Source organism: Teleopsis dalmanni, chromosome 2 (genome assembly GCF_002237135.1).
Source record: "Teleopsis dalmanni isolate 2A chromosome 2, ASM223713v2, whole genome shotgun sequence".
NCBI lineage: Eukaryota > Metazoa > Arthropoda > Insecta > Diptera > Diopsidae > Teleopsis > Teleopsis dalmanni.
The window spans coordinates 145,767,340-145,793,394 of NC_051847.1; the positions used below are offsets into that span (position 1 = coordinate 145,767,340).

At 29.3% G+C, this 26,055-nt stretch overlaps 1 protein-coding gene across 1 annotated transcript in view; it reads left to right on the forward strand.

The window, feature by feature from the left end:
• The first annotated feature begins 4,218 nt into the window (after positions 1 to 4,218).
• The window catches only part of LOC119685136 (extracellular sulfatase SULF-1 homolog), a 163,110-nt gene continuing 141,273 nt past the window's right edge, over positions 4,219 to 26,055 (forward strand). Inside the window, exon 1 of the mRNA XM_038099344.1 lies at positions 4,219 to 4,500. The gene's annotated coding sequence lies outside the window, so the exon portion shown is untranslated. The remainder of the gene's footprint in view (positions 4,501 to 26,055) is intronic.

A 26,055-nucleotide genomic window follows, 5' to 3' on the forward strand; every position in this document is an offset into this window, starting at 1 on the left:
TACTCTCTATTAACTGCGAGGTTTCCTCCTCTTTGCGCCTTGACTAGATTAGTGTTTATCACTTCATCAGACTAAGCAATAATTGACCTAAGATCTGCATACCTCCTCGAGGAGCCTGTAACCTCTCTATTAAATATAATAACTTTATTAAATAAAATAGTCAGTATCGTCATAACTGACGTTAAAATGCAATTTAATTAATCTTTTAAATAATTTTTAATTTTGTCGCATTCAACCGTTGATTAGTTAAAGCACTTTACTTTAGAAATAATTCCTTTGAATCCAAACATTTATTTTAAATCAATTTTACTGCGTTTTTGTATGCAACTGTTAGTATTGTATTCAGCGCAAATTGAATGTCTCTGATTCACAGCACACTTTTTAAATGGACATAGTACGCAAGTATTTCTTTTATTATTTCCTTTTATACAAGTTATTAAAATAAAACTATTCAGCAATATTTATTTAAATAAATATATCTTGATGTATATCAAATATATCTTTTCAATAATAATTATAATTTTTTTTTAGAAATATTTATTTTCAAAATTTTAAATAGTACTTTTTTTTCATTCTGCTACTACTCTTTCATTGCCATAGGAAGTGCACACTGGTTAGTATGTTTTGCTGCTGCTGTTTTCATACAAAATCAGTTGCTGCGAATTCGTGTACGTGGTAGGTTACGCGTTTTTGGGTTTGAATTTTGCTACGTTTAATTGTAGCAAATTATTGTTTGAATTTTTTCTGCTATTTTTTGAAGTTCATAAATAAAAAAGTGATTTAATTAATTATTTTAATACTAAATATATTACAATATTTGTTAAAAAATTGTTATCATTAACTGTTATTAAACGAATATAAAGCATAACTCGCCGGTATTTAATAAGCTTACCAACAGCAACACGCTACGTTTTGTGTTTGTTGTTGTTGTTGATGTTGCTGTTGTAATTAAAAACGTGCTCAAGTCTAACAACAAAAAATATGTTAATTTTGTTTTGTTTACATTTTTTTGTTTTTTGTTTATATTCTTTTAATTCTGAGGAATAATATATGTGCTGTTAAATAAATAATTTTGAAAAGATTTATGATAAAATACATGCAGACATAATTAGAAATTGGCAAAATTAATAGGTAATTGTGCATGTTAAAGAAAAAGAAAAATAAAAGCAAAAAAATTGTTTTTTTTTCACGTAAATATTTTGCAAATTTTGGCGCATTCTGAGGTATTTAGTTTTTGTTAATTCGCGATGCTTTGAAGATTGAAAAATGTTTAAATAATTTTTTGATGAAATATGACGATGCATTTCCTGCTATAAATTTTGATATAAATTTAGATAGAATTAATGCAAAACAAATGATATTCATTTGATATATTGCTTTCAACATAAAAAACAATTGTAAATTAATTGTAGTTTAAATGACTGATTTAATTAATTTTATTATTTGCACTGTGAAAATTTCTATTGAGTGGACGCTTATTCGCAATCAACTTTTAACCGTTCAGTAGGGGGGTGTAAATAGGCCTGTAGTCAAAATTGATTTCAGAGGGTTTATAGATAATTTCAGTAGTTAAAAAAATAAATATCTTATAAAATTTTTTGAATTTATTTATTGATCTGTTTATTAAAATTGTTTTTTATATATTTTTTACCTGGCTGTAGGTCCCTTCTTGTTAAATAATTTAACGTTTAATATTTTTTATTATACTCTATATTTCAACTTTCCTTGAGAGTCATCATCAGGATTATGATCTACAAAGATCATTACAACAATATACAATTTACAATATATTGTAAATATTTTATAGCATAAAATATTAAAAAGATAGATTTCCAAAAATAAATTTCTTAAAGAACTTTTTAAATTGCCAGTTTTGTTTTATTTTAGACTAACTAAGAAGTAAAAATAAAGACATCAACAAAGAAATTTGAGCTCAGTACATAACACTTCGCCCAAAAGTCGTTAACTTTTAACACTACTACTCCTTTTTTAGTGCTGTTAGCTGTCAATGTTTTTTTTTTTTTTTTGATTTGGTAATTCTATTGGCTGGTACCTAGAATTTTGTCTGTTTTAGTTTTTTAATTTGTTTAAAGTTAAGCACTGAATGTGTTTATGTAGTGATTTGAGTTTAATTTAAAAGGAAAATTTATATGAAATATAGGTTTGTTTTAATTTTTTTTAAAATTAATTGAAAACTTATTATAGTTTCTTGTAAGTTCCAGTGTTTTTGTCATCCAAAATCAATAATGCTTTTATAGGTCTAATTACCTGTTTAGTATATGCCTAAACGTATGTAAGTTATGCATATATTAAATACATTAAAGTTATTTTTGTTCAGAGATCTAAAATTATAGTCTACGCATTTATTAGTTTTTAAAAACCCAATAGGTCAGACTTATTTATCTTGAAAATATGTTGCTCCATTATTTGAATATAGTTGACATGAAGTTTAGTGTTTATTATTATGAAAAAAATTATTTTAAGTGAACATAAGACCTTTGGTAAAACAAGTAAATAGTAATTCACCTCCGATGCTGATTAGTGGCTTGAAGACTCTGTCATTCTTATAAACAGTCTTTTTTTTATATTATAATTGCTCTTCTTTATAATCCTTTGCTTTTAACTGTAAGGTTGGATATGCACTTTATCGCGATAATCAGGGTATTTTTCTTGCTTGCTTGATTTCAATACTGTAAAGTAGTTGCAGCCTTTGAGAATATTTTTTACTCTCAAGGACCTTCAAACTTTGTTGATAGGATGCGATTCGCTCTCTCTACAGTGTACACATTGAGGTCTTGTTTAGAGAGTCTTATATTATATTCTAACTGATAATCTATATACTAAATTCATATTTTAATTTAAGTTTTAGCACTAAATGTGGATTGATTCAATTTCGCAAGTACTTTGATTTAGCAACAAATTTTAGTAGAGTCAGCTATTTTGAACAAGTTTTTTCCTCAAGGTATCTGCTGATGTATCTACTTCTCGAGATATTAAGGTATAAAGTGTAAAATATTTTACATTTCGAAAGTTTATTAAAATTTTTCTTGCCTCTTAAGTATATTATACTACCAATGAAAATTCTTTCATACATACTTTAAATCGGTATTTATTCTCTCAACTGTAGCCTTGATTATTAAAGGTTAAGTTTAAGATTTTATATGAGTTCCTATAACGTAGCACAATGATAGATTTGTTCTCTAAAACGATTTTTCTTTTTATTTTAAACTGAAGATTGTAGAATTAAATTACATTTGTTAATTTCTTTACTTAGCTATAATTTGCAAAATCTTAATTTTTTTTTATTACATGTATATTATGATTTCTAAATGCGTCACATATTAAATTTCTTAATTTTTATGCAAAAGTAAATATATTAGTAATAATAATGTGTGCAAATTAATGCAAATTATTTTAATTTATAGTTTCTTAAAAATAAATATATTTTGATTAATAGATTTTCGGGCTTTGAACCAAGAAGACAAAGACTGGTAACAACAATAGTTTTAAATATCGTGTTGAAATTTTTAATTAATAATTTTTTGCTAAAAATTTGCACATGTTTGGCAGGTACTCAATATATATACATATCTATGACATGTATACATATATATATATATATATAAGTATATATAGATTGTATATAAATATATTTGTCATATCTATTTGTTTATAGAAAAATTAAACTTTGTAAAGTAACCAACGATCCATAGAAATATTATGAAGTACGGTTTAGGTAGTAGGATATAATATTTTTAGAATTTCAATGTAATGGTACTATAAACTATGAAATACAAAAAAAAAAAATAAGAGGCAGTAATTGATATTATTTAAACAATAAGTTGAAGAATTTCTCATATATTAAAATTTGCGAAAATTCCTTACTTATAGTAATATAATATAAAAAAGTTATCTGTAAATTATTAATTAGTATTCAAATAAAAATAAAAAATGTTCAATCCTTTTGACTTAGAATCCCAGTCAATAAGTTATTGACTTTTTTTCCAGTACAGATATAATTCATCTGAAATATCGGGGTCATCATAGCTTAACCTTTTCCATTCAAGAGTTAACCCGTTACCACTTGCAACACATAAGTGTATTAAAATCAAAATATTCATAAAGTTTTAATGAGAACACATTGTCGTTTAGTTCTGCATTTATAATATTTAAATAAATAAATATTTTTGTAAATTTTATAATTTAGTCTCTATTGGAATAAAAGTTACATGTTTCGACAGATAATCCAATATTGCATAAAAGTGTTAAAAAATCATTGATAGAAATAGTGAAGTGATTTATATTGGGAAGCGTGAAGTGTGAAAAATAATTAATATTTCATTACAAAAAAATACAAATACAAATATAAATATAAATATAAATTAAATAATATACATAAATGCGTCTGTTATCAGTTCTGTAAGCTGGAAAAAATAAAGTATAAAATCTAATACTACCAACATAGCAGCTTACTTACAAGATTCATAAGCTGATAAACTGGTGAGTATAATTTTTTTTTACATTATCTAATTAAATTAATTTATTTATTGGATTACTACAAAACTTATTTTCGATTATTCAATTTCAATACACTTGCTCCAACTGTCCAATTTTGGCCCACTGTCCCTATTATTTTCTAAAATCATATACCTTATTTATGTGACGGTTTTGAGTGTTGATACAGTTTGGAACTTACAGGATGATTCGTGGAATTACAGGTTGGCTGAAACGTGGCCGTACAAGCGTTGAAGATGAACCACTTAGTGGGCGTACAAAAAGTGCAACGATATCAGAAATCATTGAAAAAGTCTATGACATTGTTTGTTTAGATCCAAATTTGACTAGGCGCGAATTTACTAACACCCTAGGCGTTTCAGACGAATAAGCATTCTATATTTTAAAAGAAAAATTACGTATGAAGAAGGTATGCGGAAAGTTAGTGTCGCATTCGTGACAATTTAACAAATTTAGAATTAAAAACTAGTTTCTCAGCGTAATCTGCAGTAGAATAAAACCGATTTTGTTTGTCGTTTTATAATTATGGATGAGATCTGAATCTACTATAATGATCCTAAACTGGAACAAGAACGTTTAAAGTCGATTAAAACTGGTTCTTTAGCTCTTCACTTTATGGCATCAGATTTCTGAGATGCAAAAAAAGTTTTCGTAGAAATGGTTTTTCGTCGAATAGAGAAGTCATTGTGCCGTACATTGTGCAGGGCTTCTGGAAAATTAGTACAGTATAAAATTATTGCAGGATCGTTGGAATAGATGAATGGAAGTTTCGGGAGATTAACTTGAATAAAAATACCAATTTTATTAAAAAATTCACACTTTTTCATTTTTGCTTTCAAAAGTTTTCAATCAACCTTATAATCCTGACATTGAATAATAGTTATGACAATGGACAAATCAGAACCTTTTCTTTAAAAAAGATTGCTGGTAATAATTTCTTAAGATCGATTTATGATCTATACTCGTATCTTTTTATCTGTTAAAAAAAATCTTTTGTTGATTATTTTTCAAGTTCTAACATTTCAACAGTTATTTTTTACTATAATAAATTATTAAAATTGTTAAGTCAAGAGCAGGTTTAGTTAAATCCTTGACCTCGAAGTTACAGTATCTATTTAATAACATTGAAATTCCAAAACACATTTAAAGAAAATACGAGTATAAATTTTGTAAGAAATACTGAAACTTCCATAAGACTGGTTTAATACCTTTCTAATCTTGAGGTCTACTTCTCATTTCAATTACGTCATGTGCTTGAGCATAAGGGCTGTATATTATGCAATTAAAAACAACAACAATAGCTTTATATTATACTCTTTAAACCGTAAACTCCTGATATGGCGCCATTTGCACTTTTCGACGTTGCTGTTAGGGTGTTATACCATAGATTTTATAACATTTAACAATTAAATGCCACATAATTCATATTCATCCCTGCCTTGTGGCAACAACAATGCAAGTAAATTCACAAATAGGGACACCAAGCGCCGTTCAAGTTACATTTTATAACGGCATTACTATCAGATATATAATATGTACGATATATATAGTATATAAACGTTCGCCTGCTTGCCTATTCTTCTGTCCAAGTGCACAGCGTGTGTTAATTTGTTGCCCTTACACTTCACGCCTGCTTTACTCAAGTTGGTGACAAAAAAACAAAAATAAAAAATCACAAGCAGCAAAGTAGGAAATCCTTGACAAAATGCCACTAGCGAGCAAGTAGCAACTAAGGTGGTCCTTAATTTCGCACGCTTTTTATGCAACAGCAGGACTAAGATTCAGACCGAAAAAGCGCACCAGTACAGAGCACTGCACAGCGCTGCATAGTGAGGTGAAAGACTGGTACGTGGATATAACGATTTCAGGTAGTTGATAAGCAATTCAGCTTCTTCACTGCGCTTTGCATAACGAGCTGCTTACTCGTTACTTACAATGAGAGCTGTACTGCATTGTCATGCACTGCAACCAAATGCACTCATGAGTGAAATTTTAAACGTTTCGCTGTCTTCAGTTAAATACGCGCAGACATGTGCCTCCACCCATGCGAACTTAATAACCAAGTGACATTAAGTGCGTAAATTCGGTATTTATGAGCTTGAATAACCAGCAAGAGCAACCGTCATCATTCACATCATTTCGCTGCCACACCAAAAAGTGTAGAAGTCAGAGTTTACCCTCCTGCTTGGACGTTGGATTGTCTACTGTTCCATGACATTTGAAGTTGTGCTTCTGGTAAGGCACACACGCGGCCACTGAACAATGCGATTAAAATTAATTGGTTATGTCAGCCGTAAAATGTTGCAATAAGGAAAACATTTCGTCATTGTCGGATAAAGAATAAACGAAATTAGTGAATAATGATGGTGCGAGTACAGTTAATGATTTGATAACGGTGGTGGCGGTGATGGTGGTGGTGGCATTAGTAATAGCTTTGGGAAAAGCCCTTTGGAAAATTCTATCAAGATTCTATCAAGTTGGGCAGCACTAATGACAATAGGGATTGTAATGATGTTGTTGCGGTAGGTTTGGGTAACTATTAATTTAGTTTAATGCTCTTATAGTTTCAATGGAAAGCTAGAGTTTTCACATCACAACGAAATTAAATTTAATGTTGTAGATTGTATTAGGTTATCTAAATGTTGGAAGTTTATTAATTTGTTATTATCAACAGAAAGTTTTTTATTAATGTTTTATCAGCTTATAGATATTAATTTGATTGATAATAAAAAAACGAGTGCAGGGATTAGTGAGTTTATGTTTATAGTAAATGAACTGAAATTATGCTATGCTATTAGTTGTGTTAAATATTATTTTGAAGAAACGATTAAATATAAAAACAGTTTGCTACTCTATCCATACCTAAACAATATAATCGTCAATCAAAAAAGTATTCTACGATAATTATATTACTAGTATAATATATAATTATCAATTTATTTCAAACTGAAATTCACTTTAAGCAATCATGATTGCAAAAAACAAAGAAAATTGTTAATCTAATAGAATTCTATACACTAGAACTAGAATTAAATGACAACCTACCTATTCAGTTGTGCAATCTATTTAAAGTTGTTGTTTGTAACGTCTTCAAGGCATTAAGACATACTCCTATGTCTTAATCACTATAGCCCAGCAATTGTTAAGAAAAATAAAAATCTAGTCGTGAGCTATCAGCTGAAAAAATCTCAAATGTTAGTAATATAGATTGAGCAATGTTATTTTTATTACATCAAAAAAAAAGTTGAAGTAAAGATATATGTATAGTTGTGGGTATTATTGAGATACGTTTGGGAAACTCTGTGCAATTACAAAAGGCTTACACGGCCCGGCTTCGTAATAAAAATTTTCTATTCTATATGTACTGAAATCTAACACACTTACTATAATTTGTTATTTAGATAAAATTTAGATTAATAAAAAGTATAGAAAGAAACATTTATGTTTCACACAATTGTCTCTCAAGTCTTTCGATACACCTGTTTTAAAACATAAAAAATTACTGGGGGTACGATCTGGAGAAAAAATGGATAATTGATAAATTCGAAACTATATTTATGAATGTTAACAATGGTTAACAATGATTAGGAGTATTGCCTAGGCCAAATAAAGTTTAAACGTTAGCATATGTGAACGCTTTTCGGTAGGGTAATTTATCTAATAACGTTATATACTTTACTGCAGTTATTCTGTGGTCCCCAGAAATAAGGTAATCAATTAACATTAGGTATATTCATGGAGTTCCAAAAAAACAGTATTTATGATCACTGATCGACGATATAGCGTTCGGATGTAAGATGAATCCACATCAACCGTTTTATCGGCAGTTAGGTTTATGTAAAAGAAATATATCTTCTCACTATCTACCCATTTTTGATTATTACTTTACGTTAATCAATTTTACTCACTTTTTCGATATATTCTTTAGTACTCACAGTTTTTGGACATCCAGAATACTGTAAGTATATTAACTTTAACCATTCCCAAGATTACTATTATATAAGATGGCGTAAGGACATTACAAACTTTTTGTAATTTAGATTGAGTTTTCAACAAAAAATTAAAAGCTAATGGAAAAAATGATTAAAATTAATTCTGTTAATAGGAATAGCTGCCGATTTGCATGATTGCATTTTTCGCCGCAATGCATCTACTTCATGTTTGCACGGAAAACTTTTGTTGCTATATTTATATACCGTGAAGATCTATTACAAATAGATATGCATGGGTTAGGATATGATTACATAAAAGAAGTGTGGCTCGACAAATGCATCTTGGAGAGAGGATGTATTGCGTTTTGACATAATTGGATGTTATGCTGTTATGTCTCGCAGTGGTATGAGATTCTTACTTAAGCTGCATAGAATATCCTATTGCCTGTCAATAACAACCCGCAGAATTTTTGGTTTGGTGGTAATATAAACAACTTGTTTATATTAATATAAATACAAGGTTTTTCCGTAAACGTCCCGTTAGTTTTGGATATGAACCTTAATAACTAATAGATACGAGTATATTGTACATTGCTTATACCCTTAATTATATGTGTTCTGTTTCTGTCCAAAACGTCAGTAGGTAGCTCATCTTAGTGGTAGTTGGTAGAAAAATCATACTTGACTGTATCTTAATGGAAAACTCACGAATTTTTCGGTACATAATAAAGCATAAGTATATAATAAAGTATTGAAATACAATAACTGAAAAAAATAATGTTATTCGAAAACCCTTCTGAAAAAAATAACTTTATAAATTATTTTGAGACATGACATTTGTCGTAAAAATGACCAAAAATTTTCTATAACTTCAACTTTGAACTATATTAATATCGGTATCTCGTAAATTATTAAGACATATTCGCATAAAATTAAAATGCGAATAAAAAATATTTACTAAAAGTAACTAAAAGTAAGTATACGAATAAAGATAAAAAATTTAACCTTTATAAAAAATTGGTTCGTCTGCCGATTCTCAGGAGACATTTCTAGTAAACACCCTGTATAATTAATTTTATTAAATTTTTTTTTTTAAATGCTATTCGAAAAAACAAACCTCAAGCTTTACTGTAATGCAATTTTCGTACATAATTAATTATGGCATATTCCATAAAATTTGCTTATTGAGTAGTAAAACTTAGGAAAACACCGAAAAACATTAAAACAAAATTAAAGAAAATATAAACAAAATTTAAACAAAAATTTTAAAATTCAACAAAAGTTGTAATTTAATTTTTGTAATTTATTGCTTGCCAAATATTTTTGATATATGAACAAAACATTTAAATTTAAACAAAATGCTTTCATATGCATTATTAAAAAGTTATTGACTTTAAAATAAAAAAATAAGTAAAATTGCATTAAAACTGCCATTAAAGATAAAAAATCATTAAGTTTTGTGTCTTACAACGTCTTGCAACAACATCGTTAACAACAACAGCAACAACAGCAACAACGACAAAAACAACAACAGTTTTAACAATAAGAGCTACAAAAAACATCGCAACCTCAAACTCGTTATTGACCAGTTCGAAAATCGCTCACTTGCAGATTACATTGAAGAGCAGTGCTTCATGTAGATTAGAGCCAAGTGGGGCGCTCGGAGTAAATTGGATTTGGCGGGCAATTAGACTTTTATGTGTTGAAAAGTTAATGAGCAAATGCATAATTTTTATGCTTTTCATGACTTTTTTCTAATCTAACTAAAGTTTTTATGTTAATTGGAAGCTGCGAAAGTAGTAAAGTTAATGGTAAATTGTCTTTTCCGGTAAGTGGACGTTGATGCTGATGTCGATTTAACTTCTTAAATGAGTTGTAAAAAGTTTATTACTCAAATGATCATAAAAGCCCACTTCACTATCTTGTAAAAGACGATAAGAAACCCACGTATCTGTATCTGTTAAATCACAGTTGCTTTAGTTTAGTATTAGATTTTTTTAATAAAGACAATGAGAACAATTAACACTACTTAGACTATAGTTTTGACTATTTTAATAATAACTTGTAATCATACATGGAAACTCATAATTATTCACTGATTGTTGTAAAAATAAATCAATAAATTGTTTGAAAATCCGTTATAGGGCTCTCGCAGCGTATCAAATTACTTTTTGACAATCAAGATCGTTGAATTATTTTCTACCAAAATGGATACCCACGCGACATATTCACTTCTGTTGACATCTTTATATATATAAAGTGGTTTTTAAACTACATGAGAACTTAAAAGGATAATAAAAGACAGAAATATTGTTGGAATGAAATTTTTGCCTACTCCACCGTGACTACGAGTTACATGGTCCCTTCGATCAGTCCAATTCGATTCACTATTTTTTGCAATAAATGTGTCCGTATGGCTTCAATGGTGGTCAAAGCATTGGTTTCCAATGTTTCAATGACTTAACATGGCTCCAACCCCATAAAAAGTAATCGAGAACCCACGAACGAGGAGGTCCACTTCTGAAAATACTCCATTATTTACACAATAAATCAATTATTAAGCGCGCTGTATATCAAGGCAAGTTGCGCCATCTTGTTGCAACCATAAGTCGTCGATATTTGAGCAATTTTTTGATCAATTTTTGGAAATTGCTGACAAAAATTCAATCAGCATGATTCGATAGCGTTCACCATTTACCGTAACGGTAGCTCTTTTTTCATTTCGAAGGAAATAAGGATCGATGATGCTGTCAGCATGTAAACCGAACCAAACAGTTAATTTTAATGGATTTGATTGTAATTCGTTAACAGCTTGAGGACTATCTTCACTCCATAAACAGCAATTTTGCTTATTGGCGTAGCGATTTTACCAAAAATGAGCTCCATCACTAAACACAATTCTTCGATAAAACTGGTCTATGAACTCCGTGAACAGATTTATTTTTTTTAAGCAAATTTCTACAGTTTGGAAGTATTTTTCTAGCGTGAATAGAAATGTCAGCACAGTTTGACATTCTCAGCTGTTAAAACATAGTTGTCGATATCGTCAGTTTTCATACTGCTAAAAAAACATTCCATGTATAGGACCCGAAAATGTTTTATGGTATTATTGATGAAAAATAAATGGTCTTGAAATCAAAGAGTTTGACATATTGCATTCAATTTTCCACCAGTTTAAGTAATTTCTGACTGGATAGTGCTACCGAAAAGTAGCAACGTCTGAAAGCGATATTCTCATCGACGAATAGATGAGAATAGGTAATTTGATTATTTCTGTCACGAAACTATGACATCAACTGCAGAATTTAACGACTTTATAGAAATATTTATTTACATTTGCACATAATATGTCGTTTAACATGTCCCGATATCGGGCGCTATTAATGTTGACATTTACAATTTCTTCGTTTTTAAAGAAGTATAGCCAACTTTTGTTCATATAGAAAATTTTTTATAAATTAGTTGACCTTTACACTGCAAAAAACACTACGAATTACAAAAACCAATGATTTGTCTATTTTAGGGGTTTTGAATATCCATTACAACTTTCAATTTAATTAAATGAATTTTGGTATTTGCGTAACTATTCAAATTGTATAAAAATAAGAAAACTATTTTGAAACTTAAAGTTCAATGTTTGTTATTTTTAGTACAGCAATTATCTATAAATATCTTTTATTATAAGGAAATAGCCTAATGTTTGTGGCGTTCTCAACTTTGTTAAAAGGAAGCATGTGCGTGACGTGACAAAAGGTAGATAAATATTTAAGCGTTTACGTTAAGCATTCAAAAACTGTATACACTGAAAAAAATATGACATTTCTTTTAATTTTTTTATGAATTCAAATGTTGTCATTGAATTGCAATTAAGAATGAAATCGTTAAAGCTTTTAAAATTATACAGCGTGAACCATTCTATGGTTCAAAAAGTTTATGTATTTTAAAAAAACTTAAAAGTTTTTTTTAAACTTAATTAATTAAGCACATAGCTAGTAATAATCTGGCCACAATTTGGCGTATGTTCGTTTTTAAATCGTGAAAATCATTGCTAATAACTGCTATGATCTTGGTGACCACTTAATATCACCGAAACTTAAAATCGCACACCCGAAAAATTCTCGGGCCAAAACACTAAATTTGTAACTGTACTGTGTGCTTAATGGCGCCATCCTGTTTAAACTATATATCTTCTATATCTTCAATTTTACAGCAAACAAAAATTGGATAATTATTACTTAAATTGCCATTTGGCTGTCAATATACTACGAGAATTGATAAATACCCGGCCTAAGTAATAAACACGCTTTTTTTTTTGGAAATTTTATTTAATGCTTCAATAAAATTCCATTTTAACTCGACACACCGAGTCCAACGATCTTTTAACATTTAGATAAGTTTTAAATAATAATATTTATTAAGTCCTCCAAAATATATTTCAGTTTCATTCCACTTTATAACTTAATGGAAATATCTTTTCCTGAAGCCATCTTCTCAAGTTTGGAAACAGGTAATAGTTTCCAAAAACAGGTAACACTGGGAGCCAAATTTGGAGAAGGCAGAGGATGCATTTCGTACTGTGATTCATTTCATTTTGCCAAGATTTTAATTGACGCTACTCGAAGCTCACAGCTAGATGGTGGTTAAACATTTCCAAACAATATTTTGATTGACGAAGTTGTTATCGTTTTTGTTCAATTGTGAGCAAACGAGGCACTCATCTTGCCGAAAACTTTTTCATACCCCAATACTAATGTAAAATATTCGATGCACGTTCATATGATTTGTTTGTCATCTTTGCTATCTTACGCAATTTAATTAATAATTTGGATCATCTAACACAATATCGTGGGTTTCTTCAATGCTTTTGGACAACCCGAACGCTCTTTATCAAAAACACTCGTTTAAATTCAGCTTTCCAACATTTTATTTTTGTTAACGATGTTGCAAGGTTGCCGTAAATAGAATCCATTTCCAATTTGATTGTATCATTGTTCATTTTTATTACTGAACGCTATTCAATTTTACCACTTTTATAAAAAGTCACCAAAGTACACTATTTTAATTATTTACAAAAAGCTACTCAAACATCTAATGAAGTTAAAACTTTCACAGCTGTCCTTTAAAACTTGCCAGATATACAAAATATATTTGATTTTGTTATATATACAAAATATAATTGATTTTATCTTTTTTTCTTGTCGAGAGTGACGAAAAGAAGAAACCATTTATGACGAAAAGAAACTATTTAAAAGTAATAAGGATTCTAATAGCAAAGAAAGGACAAGAACAAAAATGTAGTTAATTTATTAAAATTTGGCTGACCATACAACGCTGTTTCGAGTATTGCCAAGTACTCACCATCAGTGGTCTTAGGAAATATTCGAATTTCTTTTTAATTAGTTTATAGTCCGTATATATTTGTTTGGACTGAAAGTGACAGACTTACAACTCGTGCCTGTCAAACTAGAAGCGATGACTAATCGTGTTTTTCCACAAGTAGCCAAGGCTGCATAAACTTTTAATGCTCAAGTTCCAAGGGTTTTTGTCACTTCTTACTTTGTAAATGGTACTAAACAGAACACACCGTGCTTTAAATTAGAACGAGTTTATAAACTATAGCTTTATTCAACGAATTGAAAGTTAATTTTTAAAATTGCCTATTTTTGGTTTCGAAGATATTCTTTTTGCAGAGACATCTGTTATGCATATAATTGATTTTCTGATGTTGCCTCCTGCTATAAAGTCCGATAATTAACGGTACACCTAGTATGTATTTGATATTGACCATAATAACTCTGTAATATTTCTGGTTTTAAGACAAGAATATGAGTCATATAAAAATAATTTCTTTTATCAAAGGTGTACGGTTTTAATAAATTTAATACTAAAAGCGTTGTCAGCTCTTAAATACGCTAATCATTAATGCCAATTTATTGATCTATTCCGATACCATTTACAGTAGACTGCATTCGTTTTTCCATTTTTTGAAAATCTGTCTTATAATACGAGTAAATCAACTATTTCATTGAAGTGTTGACAAAGATCGATAGTTTATCTGCTGACAGCATTCGAAGTTTATGTTCTGTTAAAGTGATTATTAAAAACTATTAATTTTAAATCAAATTCACTTCGAAGTACACTGATTAAATAAAATTCGTTAAAAGGTTTAATTTATCTCTATAAAAACCTGTGATATTTTTTTAATAGGAGTGAATAGCAAAAAATTAAAGATATTTTTCAAGTCTAAAATAAACTACTCATCAAGATTGAATGTTTAAGATATTGATACTAACTCTAGTCCGTATGTATAACCAGCTAAGTATTTTCATTCACATCTAACGCCACATTTTATATATGTAAACGTCTTAATGTTCACCTAAGTAGACACGTGAAGAAATACTCCAAAAAAAACTAAGACTAAACTTACCTCAAAGCGTAAATGCAAATTAAAAAAGCCTATCCGGTAAATCAACTGGACGGCTAGAAAAAAACCTCAACACGTTACATTCTACTTAATCATGCGATTATGAAGTATAAATTGCAGTAATTTATGTTAAATTGGATTTTAGATACAAACAAGATTTTCCGATAAAAAACTATGCACTTTTAAATTATGTGCGAAAATGTTTACGATACTTAACTATTTTTTGTCAATAAAATCTTTTCGCAACATAAAAGAGGTAACATGTAGTGAACAAGATGTTGGAGATTTTTTCACTTTCAATGTAATTTACAAGACTTTGCGATGAAAACATGTTTACCATGTTTTCCAGAAATGGTGTGCTTACAACTCTTGAGCAATCCGCCCGTTTTTCAACTGCTGACATGTGTTAGCTGTGGAACCCTATTGGCGTGCATGTTTCAATATGGGCTTAACTGCTCTATTATTGATTTTAGATTAAGCCATTCTGAGGTTAATTTACTTTGTTGAGTAAATTAACAAAAACTTTTCAGCATTAAAAATGTTCCAGCAAATAAATATTTCATAGTTCGATAGCTTAGCTAGCCTTAAGTAAAAATGAATTTTGTTTACGAGTATCTTCTGAATTTTAAATAAATATGCCACATTTTGTATGATAATACATAATTAAGTTAATATACGAGCCCAATATATATACTCATATATCACTGAATTAAATGTAAAAATGCATATATGCATACTCGTATTAATAAATATACATTATTGAAATCTCAATAAAAATTCGTTTATATGGTAATTTGTTTAATAGCAATTAAATCTGGTTTATTTTTGAATTGTGGTTAAAGGTTAATGAAATGAAAAATATTGGTTTGCGATTTGAATTTTAATCGAAATCTGTTAACAATTATTGCATAATAATACGAGTAGTACGAAATTAAAAATAAATATATATTCTCCATGTGTTGAAATTTTTAGTATTAATCCAATTTTATCTTAATTTGGATTTTTAATGTGTCATAAGGTTTATGCCGTTTGCCATTAATTAGCTTTGTACAGGCGATTGAAGTGGGGAAAATACAAAATTAATGGCCATTAACATTCAAGTGTCAATTAATCCTGACAGCTGCTTGACAAATGTAGATACGGACAGACACACTGGCACATAAATTATACGCTGGAATATTTTTTACAATCTATAAATAATATACAGAACGAAGTATTGAATGTTTTCTAAAAATATTTGAAATAGCTACAAAGTTGATTTTAGGAATTGTATGACAAGTTTTCGTTAATAGATAAAAATATCTATTTATAGGTGTACATGCTTACAATTTTATACAATTCGCTCTGCTATGATAAAAAGATCTATTATGAAAACACAGTAAAAAAAAACACTTAAAATCATAGAAAGTATATATATGTTTGAACAGTATTGCAGAACGAATCTAGCTATAACCCATTTGCCAAGTTGTGAATAGGCTAACTATTCTCTTAGTTTTTAAATTAATCTTATGAAGTTTCAGTGGTACATGTGATAGTTCAAAATGGTCCGTGAATCAAATTTGACAGGTATGGGTATATAGCTTGTAGTTTTTTCACTGAGACCGTACTTATTAGAAAATAAGCACAAAAAAATTTCCAAGTAATTATATACCTATTTTATAGCCTATATAATGATTCTTTTCATTTATACATATTATTGTACATGATACCAAAGTTACTTAAAGCATATTAAAATAATCATACAGTTTATTATCAATAAACTTTGTGGTCCCATTAAAAACAAAAATATCATAGTGGGCCTAGGTCAAAAAAATGTTGAGAACCACTGATCTAGGTGGATTAAGTGGACAAATAGAAAGAAAGAAAGCTCGAAATCTTTATTTTGTTTATGGAACATTTACAACTTTAATTGACTGTTATATCTGTTAAGAATATCTGATGCAAATGTACTGGCTAACAGACCACTAAAAATGTACAAAATGTTATGAAAGTTTTAAAATTGCTTAAGGTCCTTATTTTACAGAATTCTTAGTATTTATCTTATCAGTTCAGAGTTTTTTATCACTGTTGTATATGTATCATTCATTTACAAACGGGACAGATTTTGAGAAAAACTAATTTTGTTACTCTGATTTGGCTGTAAACTTTTTTTAAAAGTTCCTCTAACTATATACGAGTAAAAAATCTATATTTCGGGAACAATTTTTTAATGTTTTCGTACGATTTAAGGATTTTGAGTATTTGCATTTTACACTAAATTTTCACTGACCATAACTGAAGCCGTGTAAATGATAAACATTAAAAGATAACTGTATTTTAAAGATAATTGATTATATGTTTTGAAAATTAAAATTGTTTATATTTTAGTGATGGAAAATAATTTTTTTTAATTTACTTTCTGCTCAAAAAGTACCCGGATTTTGTAAATAAAACACAAATTTAAATTTTATTCCAAAGTTATTTTATATCCTTCAAAATATGATCCTTCTGAAGCGATACACATATGCCAACGCTTAACCTAATCTTCCATACACTTTTCGTAGACCCGTGCAGGTATGGGTTTTAGTTCTTTCGGTGATTTCTCTTTTACCAATTCAATCGACTCAAAACGCTTACCACGTAGGGCCAATTTGAGTTTCGGGAACCGGAAAAAGTCGCACGGCGCCAGATCTGGCGAATATGGTGCCTGAGCGATGACAGTGGTGCCGTGTTTAGCCAAAAAATCGCGTACAACAAGAGGTTTCCATAGTAAAAATCGCTAAATGCACTTGAGGTAGTCTCACATTAAGAGCTGCTGTAAACAAACAAATAGATAAATGGCGATCAAATTTGTACCATATGTCAAGAAAGGATGTACCAACATAAAAAAAAAATTTTTGTAATAGGTCTTTTACTTAAGGAGTAGTTAACAAACAATAAAATCCGGATACTTTTTGAGCAGAAGGTATTTATTGAATGTATTTATTATATCTTGTATCTGATTTAGATTTATCATTTACTTTTACGTGTGAATTAAAATTTTCAGAATTTTATTAATTTAATTCATAAAAAAATTTATTAATTGTGTATTTCCTTGCATTTCAAAAATTCAAAATAAAATTCAGTATACGTGAGAACTTAAATCAAATTACCATTAATTGCTGACAAATTTCGCAGACACGACTTTAGAGCAACGTAAAATAATTTCATTTTTTTATACAAAAAAGTTATCTGTGGGAATATATCTAATTTTTGGTTAAATTACTTCGTCAATAAGCAGAACTTTTATAGTCCGACATCTTAATTACTGCGTATACTATAGATAAGGTTAGTTAGTTAGTTTTGGTGGAGAGAGAAACGAGTCTTCCTCGTTTAGCTAAAAAAGCCGTTTTGAATTCACAAAACCTCGTAATAGTGGGCAGTAGAGAGAAGGTTAAGCTAGAACCAGCCAAAGGCATTTATAAAAGCAAGAATCTATCCAATGCTAATGTTAGAGATATCGCCAATTGTGTTGAAGAAGGGGGCCCTCAGAAACTTAAGCCTAGTTTCGGCTTAAGTTTCAGATTTTTTAGTGTCCTTTCTTCGAGATCTGGTAGACACGCATTACAGGAGGTACTGCAGGGTAGGACAAGTCTAGCTCCATGTCGTTCTATGCTGCAATACCCTGTAAAGACAGATATTAACCTGCGTACCTGTGATTTGCGTCTGTGTAGTAAGTCAAAGGTTCTACATAGTTAAGATTAGTGAAATATGATTTTATGTAGATATTAACTTACATAGCTCTGATTTGCTTGTGTGTATTAAGTCAAATGTTCTACATATTTAAGATTAGTGAAACAGGATTACTAGCTTTTTAAGGCATAAATTAGATTATTTCGACTTGGATAATGTGTGGTTTTAACAACATGAAGCCATATGTTTCTTGAAATAGACATTTTATTAAGAGATGAGTTTAAAATATATAGTTCTTATTATAGTTCTTATTCTTTGTCTTTTTACTAGGAAAATAGTAATAATTGCTTGCTTAGCAGTTATGTTGGATAATATATCAATTTCCTTCGTTTATTTAAAAATAATTTTTAGCAAGAACAAATAAAATAAATAATTTTTAATGTTAAAAATTTTATTGTACTGTTAAATTAATAAATTTAGTTTTAAAATATTCAAATAGTTTAAATACATCTATTTGAAAATGAAAAAGATCGATTTAATTAACTATGAAATAAAACAATATATATGTTTATATATGTTTCTATATGTTTAATACTTGTGCCAGTGTCGTTCAAGAGACCTATAGGTACTGAGCACATGAAAGCACTTGTCTGATATCTAGAGTACCCAGCTCGAAATTTGATAGGGACAAATCAAGGGTATTGCTAAGTCTTCTATAGGGTAAGATATTGCTAAGGTTGTGCCTCGTAAAACTGGTCACTGGCTATTTCGCATGTATACTGTCAGTCTAGAAGTGACCTTATATGTGTTTTATAAGTGTTGTGATGTCGTGTAAGATAAAGAAGACAGTCGAATAATAGCGATTCCGCTCTAATTCAAAACAGTGAGTTTCTTAGGCAATAGTAAATAAAATTTTGTTGTCATTCATTACTATTCAATAATCCGTCTATTAGTAAAACAGTTTTCTTTTATCACAATTGATTTTAACAATAAAATTTGATATGGAATTATTTTTTAGTTTTTTTATAAAAGCAATCACTGCTAACATTGAACACACTCTTTATGAGGGGTTCCAAATAGTTCAATATGTAAAAGCAGTTAAGGGATTGTGTTAAATGGTGTTATGATATTATACTGTCATAGCATCGGTCGCCCACAGTAACTTAACCTAAGATATATTGTTAGGTTGTGAAAAACTTGACCTACGTTCTAACTAAATTTGCAATGGGCATTAAAATAAATATATATATTGACAAAAATTAATAAAATATCATTTTCCTATCTATCAAACTTTATTATCTATTATAAAAATGTAAAATCTTTTTGCAAGTACTTTACATAAGCAATCCGACTTGTTTGAAAGACTCACATATCTAGTGAACCGCAGTTGCATTTTAGTTTCAAGTTTTTCTACTGCAACTAAAAACATGCCAAAGATCATCGCCAGCTATAATTTATTTGCATATTTCATGTTTCTAGTAATTATCTTATTAATTTCCCATAATATTGACATTTAAAATTACTTATCCGCCCACCAGAACGCTATAATTTATTGACTAAATGTACGCCATATCAGTAATTATATGAATAAATATTCCATGAAGTGGCCCTAATAACAAATTAAGTTGTGTCTTACAAGTGCAATATCTAATGGAAAATATCTATGAAAAAATTTATAAATTATAATAAATTAAAATTTTTAATGAAATCTTTATGGAATTCCAATTAAAAAATCAAATATAAAATTTTTAATAAAAAAATAATATTTATTAAGAAAATTAATAGTTGGATCTATGAGGAACTGTGAAGAAGTGGCCATAATAATGAAGTAGTCATGTTCTAAAAATACATATATATTATGAAAGCAATGCTAATTTGATTATAAAATGTTTAATTCATATGTGAAACTACTGCCCAGGTGCCTTCACATTGCCACACATATTAGTTCTGTTATAAATTTGTATATATCCATAGATTTCAATCTAAGTGGGAACTTAGTCGACTAGTTTCCAATGGCTTGAATTATTGGCATTTTAGTATTATTTTTGTACGGAACGTGTTGAATCAATTAAACGGCGCTTACTGTTTTAATATCGTGCGGTGCGCAGAGCTATCGACTAAATGCTAATATGTTTATTCATTTATAAAATATTTATATATGCTATTTCGGTTTGTTGTTTAATTGAGCGGTATTTGTTTATAACAATGTTTGCATATTGAATGAGTTCAGCTATTTACTAAACGAATTTACGTTTCATGAACTTGACATTGTGCAGGAGAAAGATTCCCGTCAATTGGTCCGCTGGTCTGGCTCCGAACAAGGTCAATATAATATATATAATCAGAAATGTTTATACTAATATATAATGAATTTTTAAGCAAAAAGCATCGTTTTATTGCTTTCAATAGAGTATGTAGATTTTCTATCATTATACAATAAATTAATCGGGGGCCATAGGTATTATTTTGTATCGTCGAGTAAATTTGGCAATACATTTATGATAGAAATTTATTAAACGTTTGTATCATAATTATTAATTTTTATATAATAGAAGTAATATTTCCTATCGTTATATTATTGTTGCTGTTTGTTGGTTAATGCGGGTTGATATTGAGTAGTACATGTAATCATGTTATATAAAATTATAAACTTTGTGAAAAATCGATGTAAGTACACGTAGCTTTGTGACTCACGATTGTATCTGACATTAAAAGAATTTTCAATTACAACGAATTATTAAAGCGTAAGTGAATGTCTCTATCAGCAAGCGATCTTTAATAAGATTAGCAGAAGTGGATTGCAAAAAGACAAGTATCTAATCTGATTTAGTAGACTAGATCTCGCGTATTGATGGGTGTAATAACTTGCACGAATGGACAGACACAGTGCTGTGTGCAAAGCTTTCTTAAATAAATTTTGTACAAAGAGAAGAAGGAGGCAACTATAAAGTATCTAATCTGGAACTTACGAAAAATAAGTAAAACATATATAAATACACTAAGGAAAGCATTCCTACATAATCTGGGTGTATATGCCAAAATAGTTTTATCTCTTATTTTGATATCAACAAGGCTCTGTAATTTTTTTTGCAGTGATATGCGAGAGATTCCTTAATTGAAATCCATAGTATGCTCTATTCTTTCATAAAAATAATGGAGAACCAGAATAAAAAGGATTGCTGGGAAAATATACCAGGATTAACCCAACCCAAATCACTTGGTAACTATAACAATAAGAGATAAACTTAGAATCACCACAGGAATCCTAACAAGGCAATGTAAACTAAAACACTGCCTTACGAGACTGGGTATACATACGGATGCAAACTGTAGATTTTGTGAAGACTGGGAATGGAATGTTCTACGTGGAATGTATAGTCTTACAGAAGAGGCAACTCTGTGAAGTAGGTTCTAACTACTTTTTATTTGACGCAACAGGCCCTAGATAGCTACTCTAAATCCCCTAACAATAATAATAATAATAATCATATATATAATGTACTTTTTTGTTTGCACTACCTTATATTAAAGGACACCTGAATCTATTTAAGATTTTGTCAAATTATGTAGGATGTAACGAAAACAAAAATTGTATACGTCTAAATACGCTAAGGTTGTCTCAACCTCAGAATAAATTTGTATTACTAGATTTTGCATAGTTTCAATACTGTTGTCATAATGATTTTATAGACCTTTCCGATTTTCGATTTTGCATGATAGAGGTTCGCTTAAAGTAATAGTATGTTTATCACTGTACTCTTGCTTTGGTAATTCAAAATAAAAATGGTAATAAATTATTACCTGAAAAGCTTAAAAAGTTAGTTATATTTGATGTGCTAGGACTCAACTTTCAAATCGATGTAAATAATACAAATCACAATGAAATGATAAAATATCTTTATTTTATAAAGATAGCGATAAAAAATGCCAAGCTATCTAGAGAAATTGTTAATAAGCACCTAGTAATGTTTTGGGCTTCCTATGCTCATATTATAAATAACGATCTCCTCAGTAATGCCTTCATAAGTACGTCAATTTTTAGTGAATTTGAAAATTCTAATAAGTATTCTATTCTTGGATAAATTTACTCATTACCTCTAAATAAATATAAAACTGTGAAACTAAAAATAAATTTTATTGATTTTAAGAATGAAATTTAATATTTAATTACTTTTTTACAGTTACAGTTAATTTTAATTGAATGAAATGAACAAAAATGTAGTACCCATAGATACGAGTATATTTACGGATTACACGTATCTATCGTATGCAGTTTTATTTATTATATTCCCAAATATATTGTATTGTGAAAAAAGGAAACTTCACGTCTGCAAAAGTTGAAACAAAAAATAACAAATCCAGTCTGACAGCATATCTAATAAAATGCACAAAATATAAATTTAAATTCGACAATTACATACATACTTATATGTACGCGAAAGTAGCTGTTAAAACGAATAATCCAACAGCAGATATTAGCCACGATGTTCATTGGGTATTAGATGTAAGAGGTAGAAACGCCACCAACCTTCCAACTTCCTATGCACGCGGCACACCATACGAATGCATCCTTCCGCCGTATCCGACATTTTCGATTTCTCTTGTGTCGAGCTTCAAATTGCATTTGAGTGCTAAAATTGCACAATTACATTGTTGGTGGACTGCACAATTGCAGCATTCCACCAGCCAGGCATTCATTCCACCAGCCTCTTGCCTTCTCGTAGACTTCGTACTGGTGTGGAATTCTCTTTCATTTTCAGAAAACTATCGTAAAGGCGCTTAAACAATGTAAATTCGACTACAAAAAGCACAATTTACTTAAAACTGTATTTCATGTTTGATGATTTTAGTTTTCAAGGTTGGCTCAAATTATTAAATATTCAAATATTTCTTGACGCGTTTTATTCATGGCAAACTTAAATGTTTGATTTTTTAAATGAATTTACATTTAACCATAACAAAATTGAACAAATGTCAAAACTCTAACTTTAATTGAGTGAATTTACTGAGCCATATTAAGCCCAATTCAAGTTGAAGGGTACAAATACTTCTGACATCCACAAGATTGTAAACCAAAACTGATTTTTTAAATGGATTTTTGTTTATTTTTTGTAATGATCGAAGTTCTTACAAAGATTTAATATCCGTTAATATCACTATTAAGTGGAGAATACTACAGGGCTATGTGCTTGAAGTGTTACCTATTCAAGTTGATCGCTTAATCTTTTGTGTGAAATTTTTTTTTTATTGATTCAAATTACAAAAATATCGATTTCAGAATCCTTTTGTTTTGACTATGATTTTCAAATGGTTAAAAAATTAGTTGCATGCTTCATGAATGTGATTTCCCGGTATTTTGGATCATTCCTGAACAATGACTTTCTTCAGCGCATCCAAACTGGCATATTTTTTTGTTCTCACCTTGCTCTCGAAAATGAACCAGATAAAACAATTCATCGGACTTGCATCTGGCGAACTCGAAACCCATTGTGTGGATAAAATGAAGTGTGGAACCTGATTTTTGAACCATTCTTGGTTTACACGAGCTTTATGAGATGGTGACGAGTCTTGCTGGAACATCCACGATCTACAACCGAAATGTTTACGTGTCCACGTCTCTGAAGCATCTTTCAAAACATTTTCCCGATAATAATTTGCATTGATTGGAGAGCGTCCATCTGCGGTCACAAATGGCCACACCATTACTTGAGATGGAAAATTACTTCGGGTGGCCATTTGTAGTCTGAAATTTTCGACAGTGCGGTAAGTTAAGTAAACACCTTTATTTTGAGAGTTTGTGGGGAAATTTTTCTTATCAGAGGACACTTGTTAGGCCGAGCTGAACTTGAGCTCATTTTGGAATATGCGTCGGATGCTTCGCTGGGATATTTTTAGTTTTTGGCTATTTGATTACCACGATTACGACGTAGATTTTTCTCAAGTAAAGCCTTCACTTTCCGAACCATTTGTGATGTTTAAGCTCACAAACAATGCTGGTTGTGATTTTCCAACCAAATATAACGCAATCAAACTATTACGTTTGAATTCCATTTTGAAAAACTTTTCTTCTATAAAACTTAGACTGACTGATATACCTGTGTGTAGTTGGTAACACTTCAATCGTCTAACGATGTATACATCATTACTATACTGTCAATTATTCTTCGAAAATAATATTTTTAAATATTGCATTCTTCTCACTCATATGGCAATTGTATTAAACTTACTGCATCTAACAATTGCAAAAAGAAAAAACGAAGTTTTGGTAAATAAAATCTGCAGCTTCTTATTTCGGTGACCATTATATTAGGTGTAGGGTCGACTTTTATGTCATAAAGCAATTCGATTGCAAAACCAGTATTGGAGCAACGATGGTAACGATGTGATCGATGGGTTTAATCGCGAATATGAAAAAATTGTGTTTTACGTTATTTTGATGGAATCCATAAACTTCTTCACTAGCAGTTTGTATGACCATGTATACTGATCCATTGGTCTGGTCCGTTATTTGGTTAGCCGTTCTGTTGTAAAATTGACAAATGAATTAATGTTAAATGTACATAAAAGAAAATCTGAATAAATAAATTTATTGCAAATATAGAGAAACCCAGATAGAATAGATCACATCTTAACAATATATTTTTATATGCTCTTATAAAATTTCCTTTAAGAAGGTTTTTCGACATGATTTATGCGTTTTTAATAAAATTTTAAAAATTTAATTTAAGATCATTTTCATATTTTTAGTTAATTAGCGAGAAAGGTATGGCTAGTATCGGGTGTCGGACAGAGGTTTAAGGCTTTGAAGAAATATAATCGCACTAGAGTTCATTTTTTTAAACTAGTTTAAAACATTTTTCTCCTAAAATAAACCATCTTCGTGTCTTAGATTAACAGTTTATTAAGGATTCTAGTTATCCTGTTAGACTAAGCCATATTAAAACATTACAGTTTAGTTTTAGATTACTTTTTATCATAATATATAATTTAATATCGTTACATAAAGATGGGAGGAAACCAAAAAAAAAAAAATATTTAACGAAAAGAAGGTAATATCCTGAGTTCAAACAGAATTATTTAAGTAAGAAAAATACTTGATTATTAAATATATTAAATAATGCACTATTAAATAATAATATGTATAGATTGTAATATTGAACTTCAAAAATCTCAACTAATAATATAGTGTATGAATCTTAAACACCTAAATGATATACAACAGCGTGGTTTGATCTTGAGTTCTGTAAATAAATTATTACAGATCTGTGTAGTCTAGTATTGTGTTCAATATACAATAAAATTCTATTTATATTCTATAAATTGATATTGATAGAATTTATTTTTAAATTTTGTAAATTATATTTATATTTTATATATTTATTTATAAATTTTATTCCAATTTACTTTCATTTGTTTTGTTACTTAATGGTTCTTTAATGTCACTAATCAAAGAAACGACACTCATCTTATTATTTCTTATGCCCAATTATACGACAAATTATGGTATGTTATGAGTTGGTTGAACAGAATATA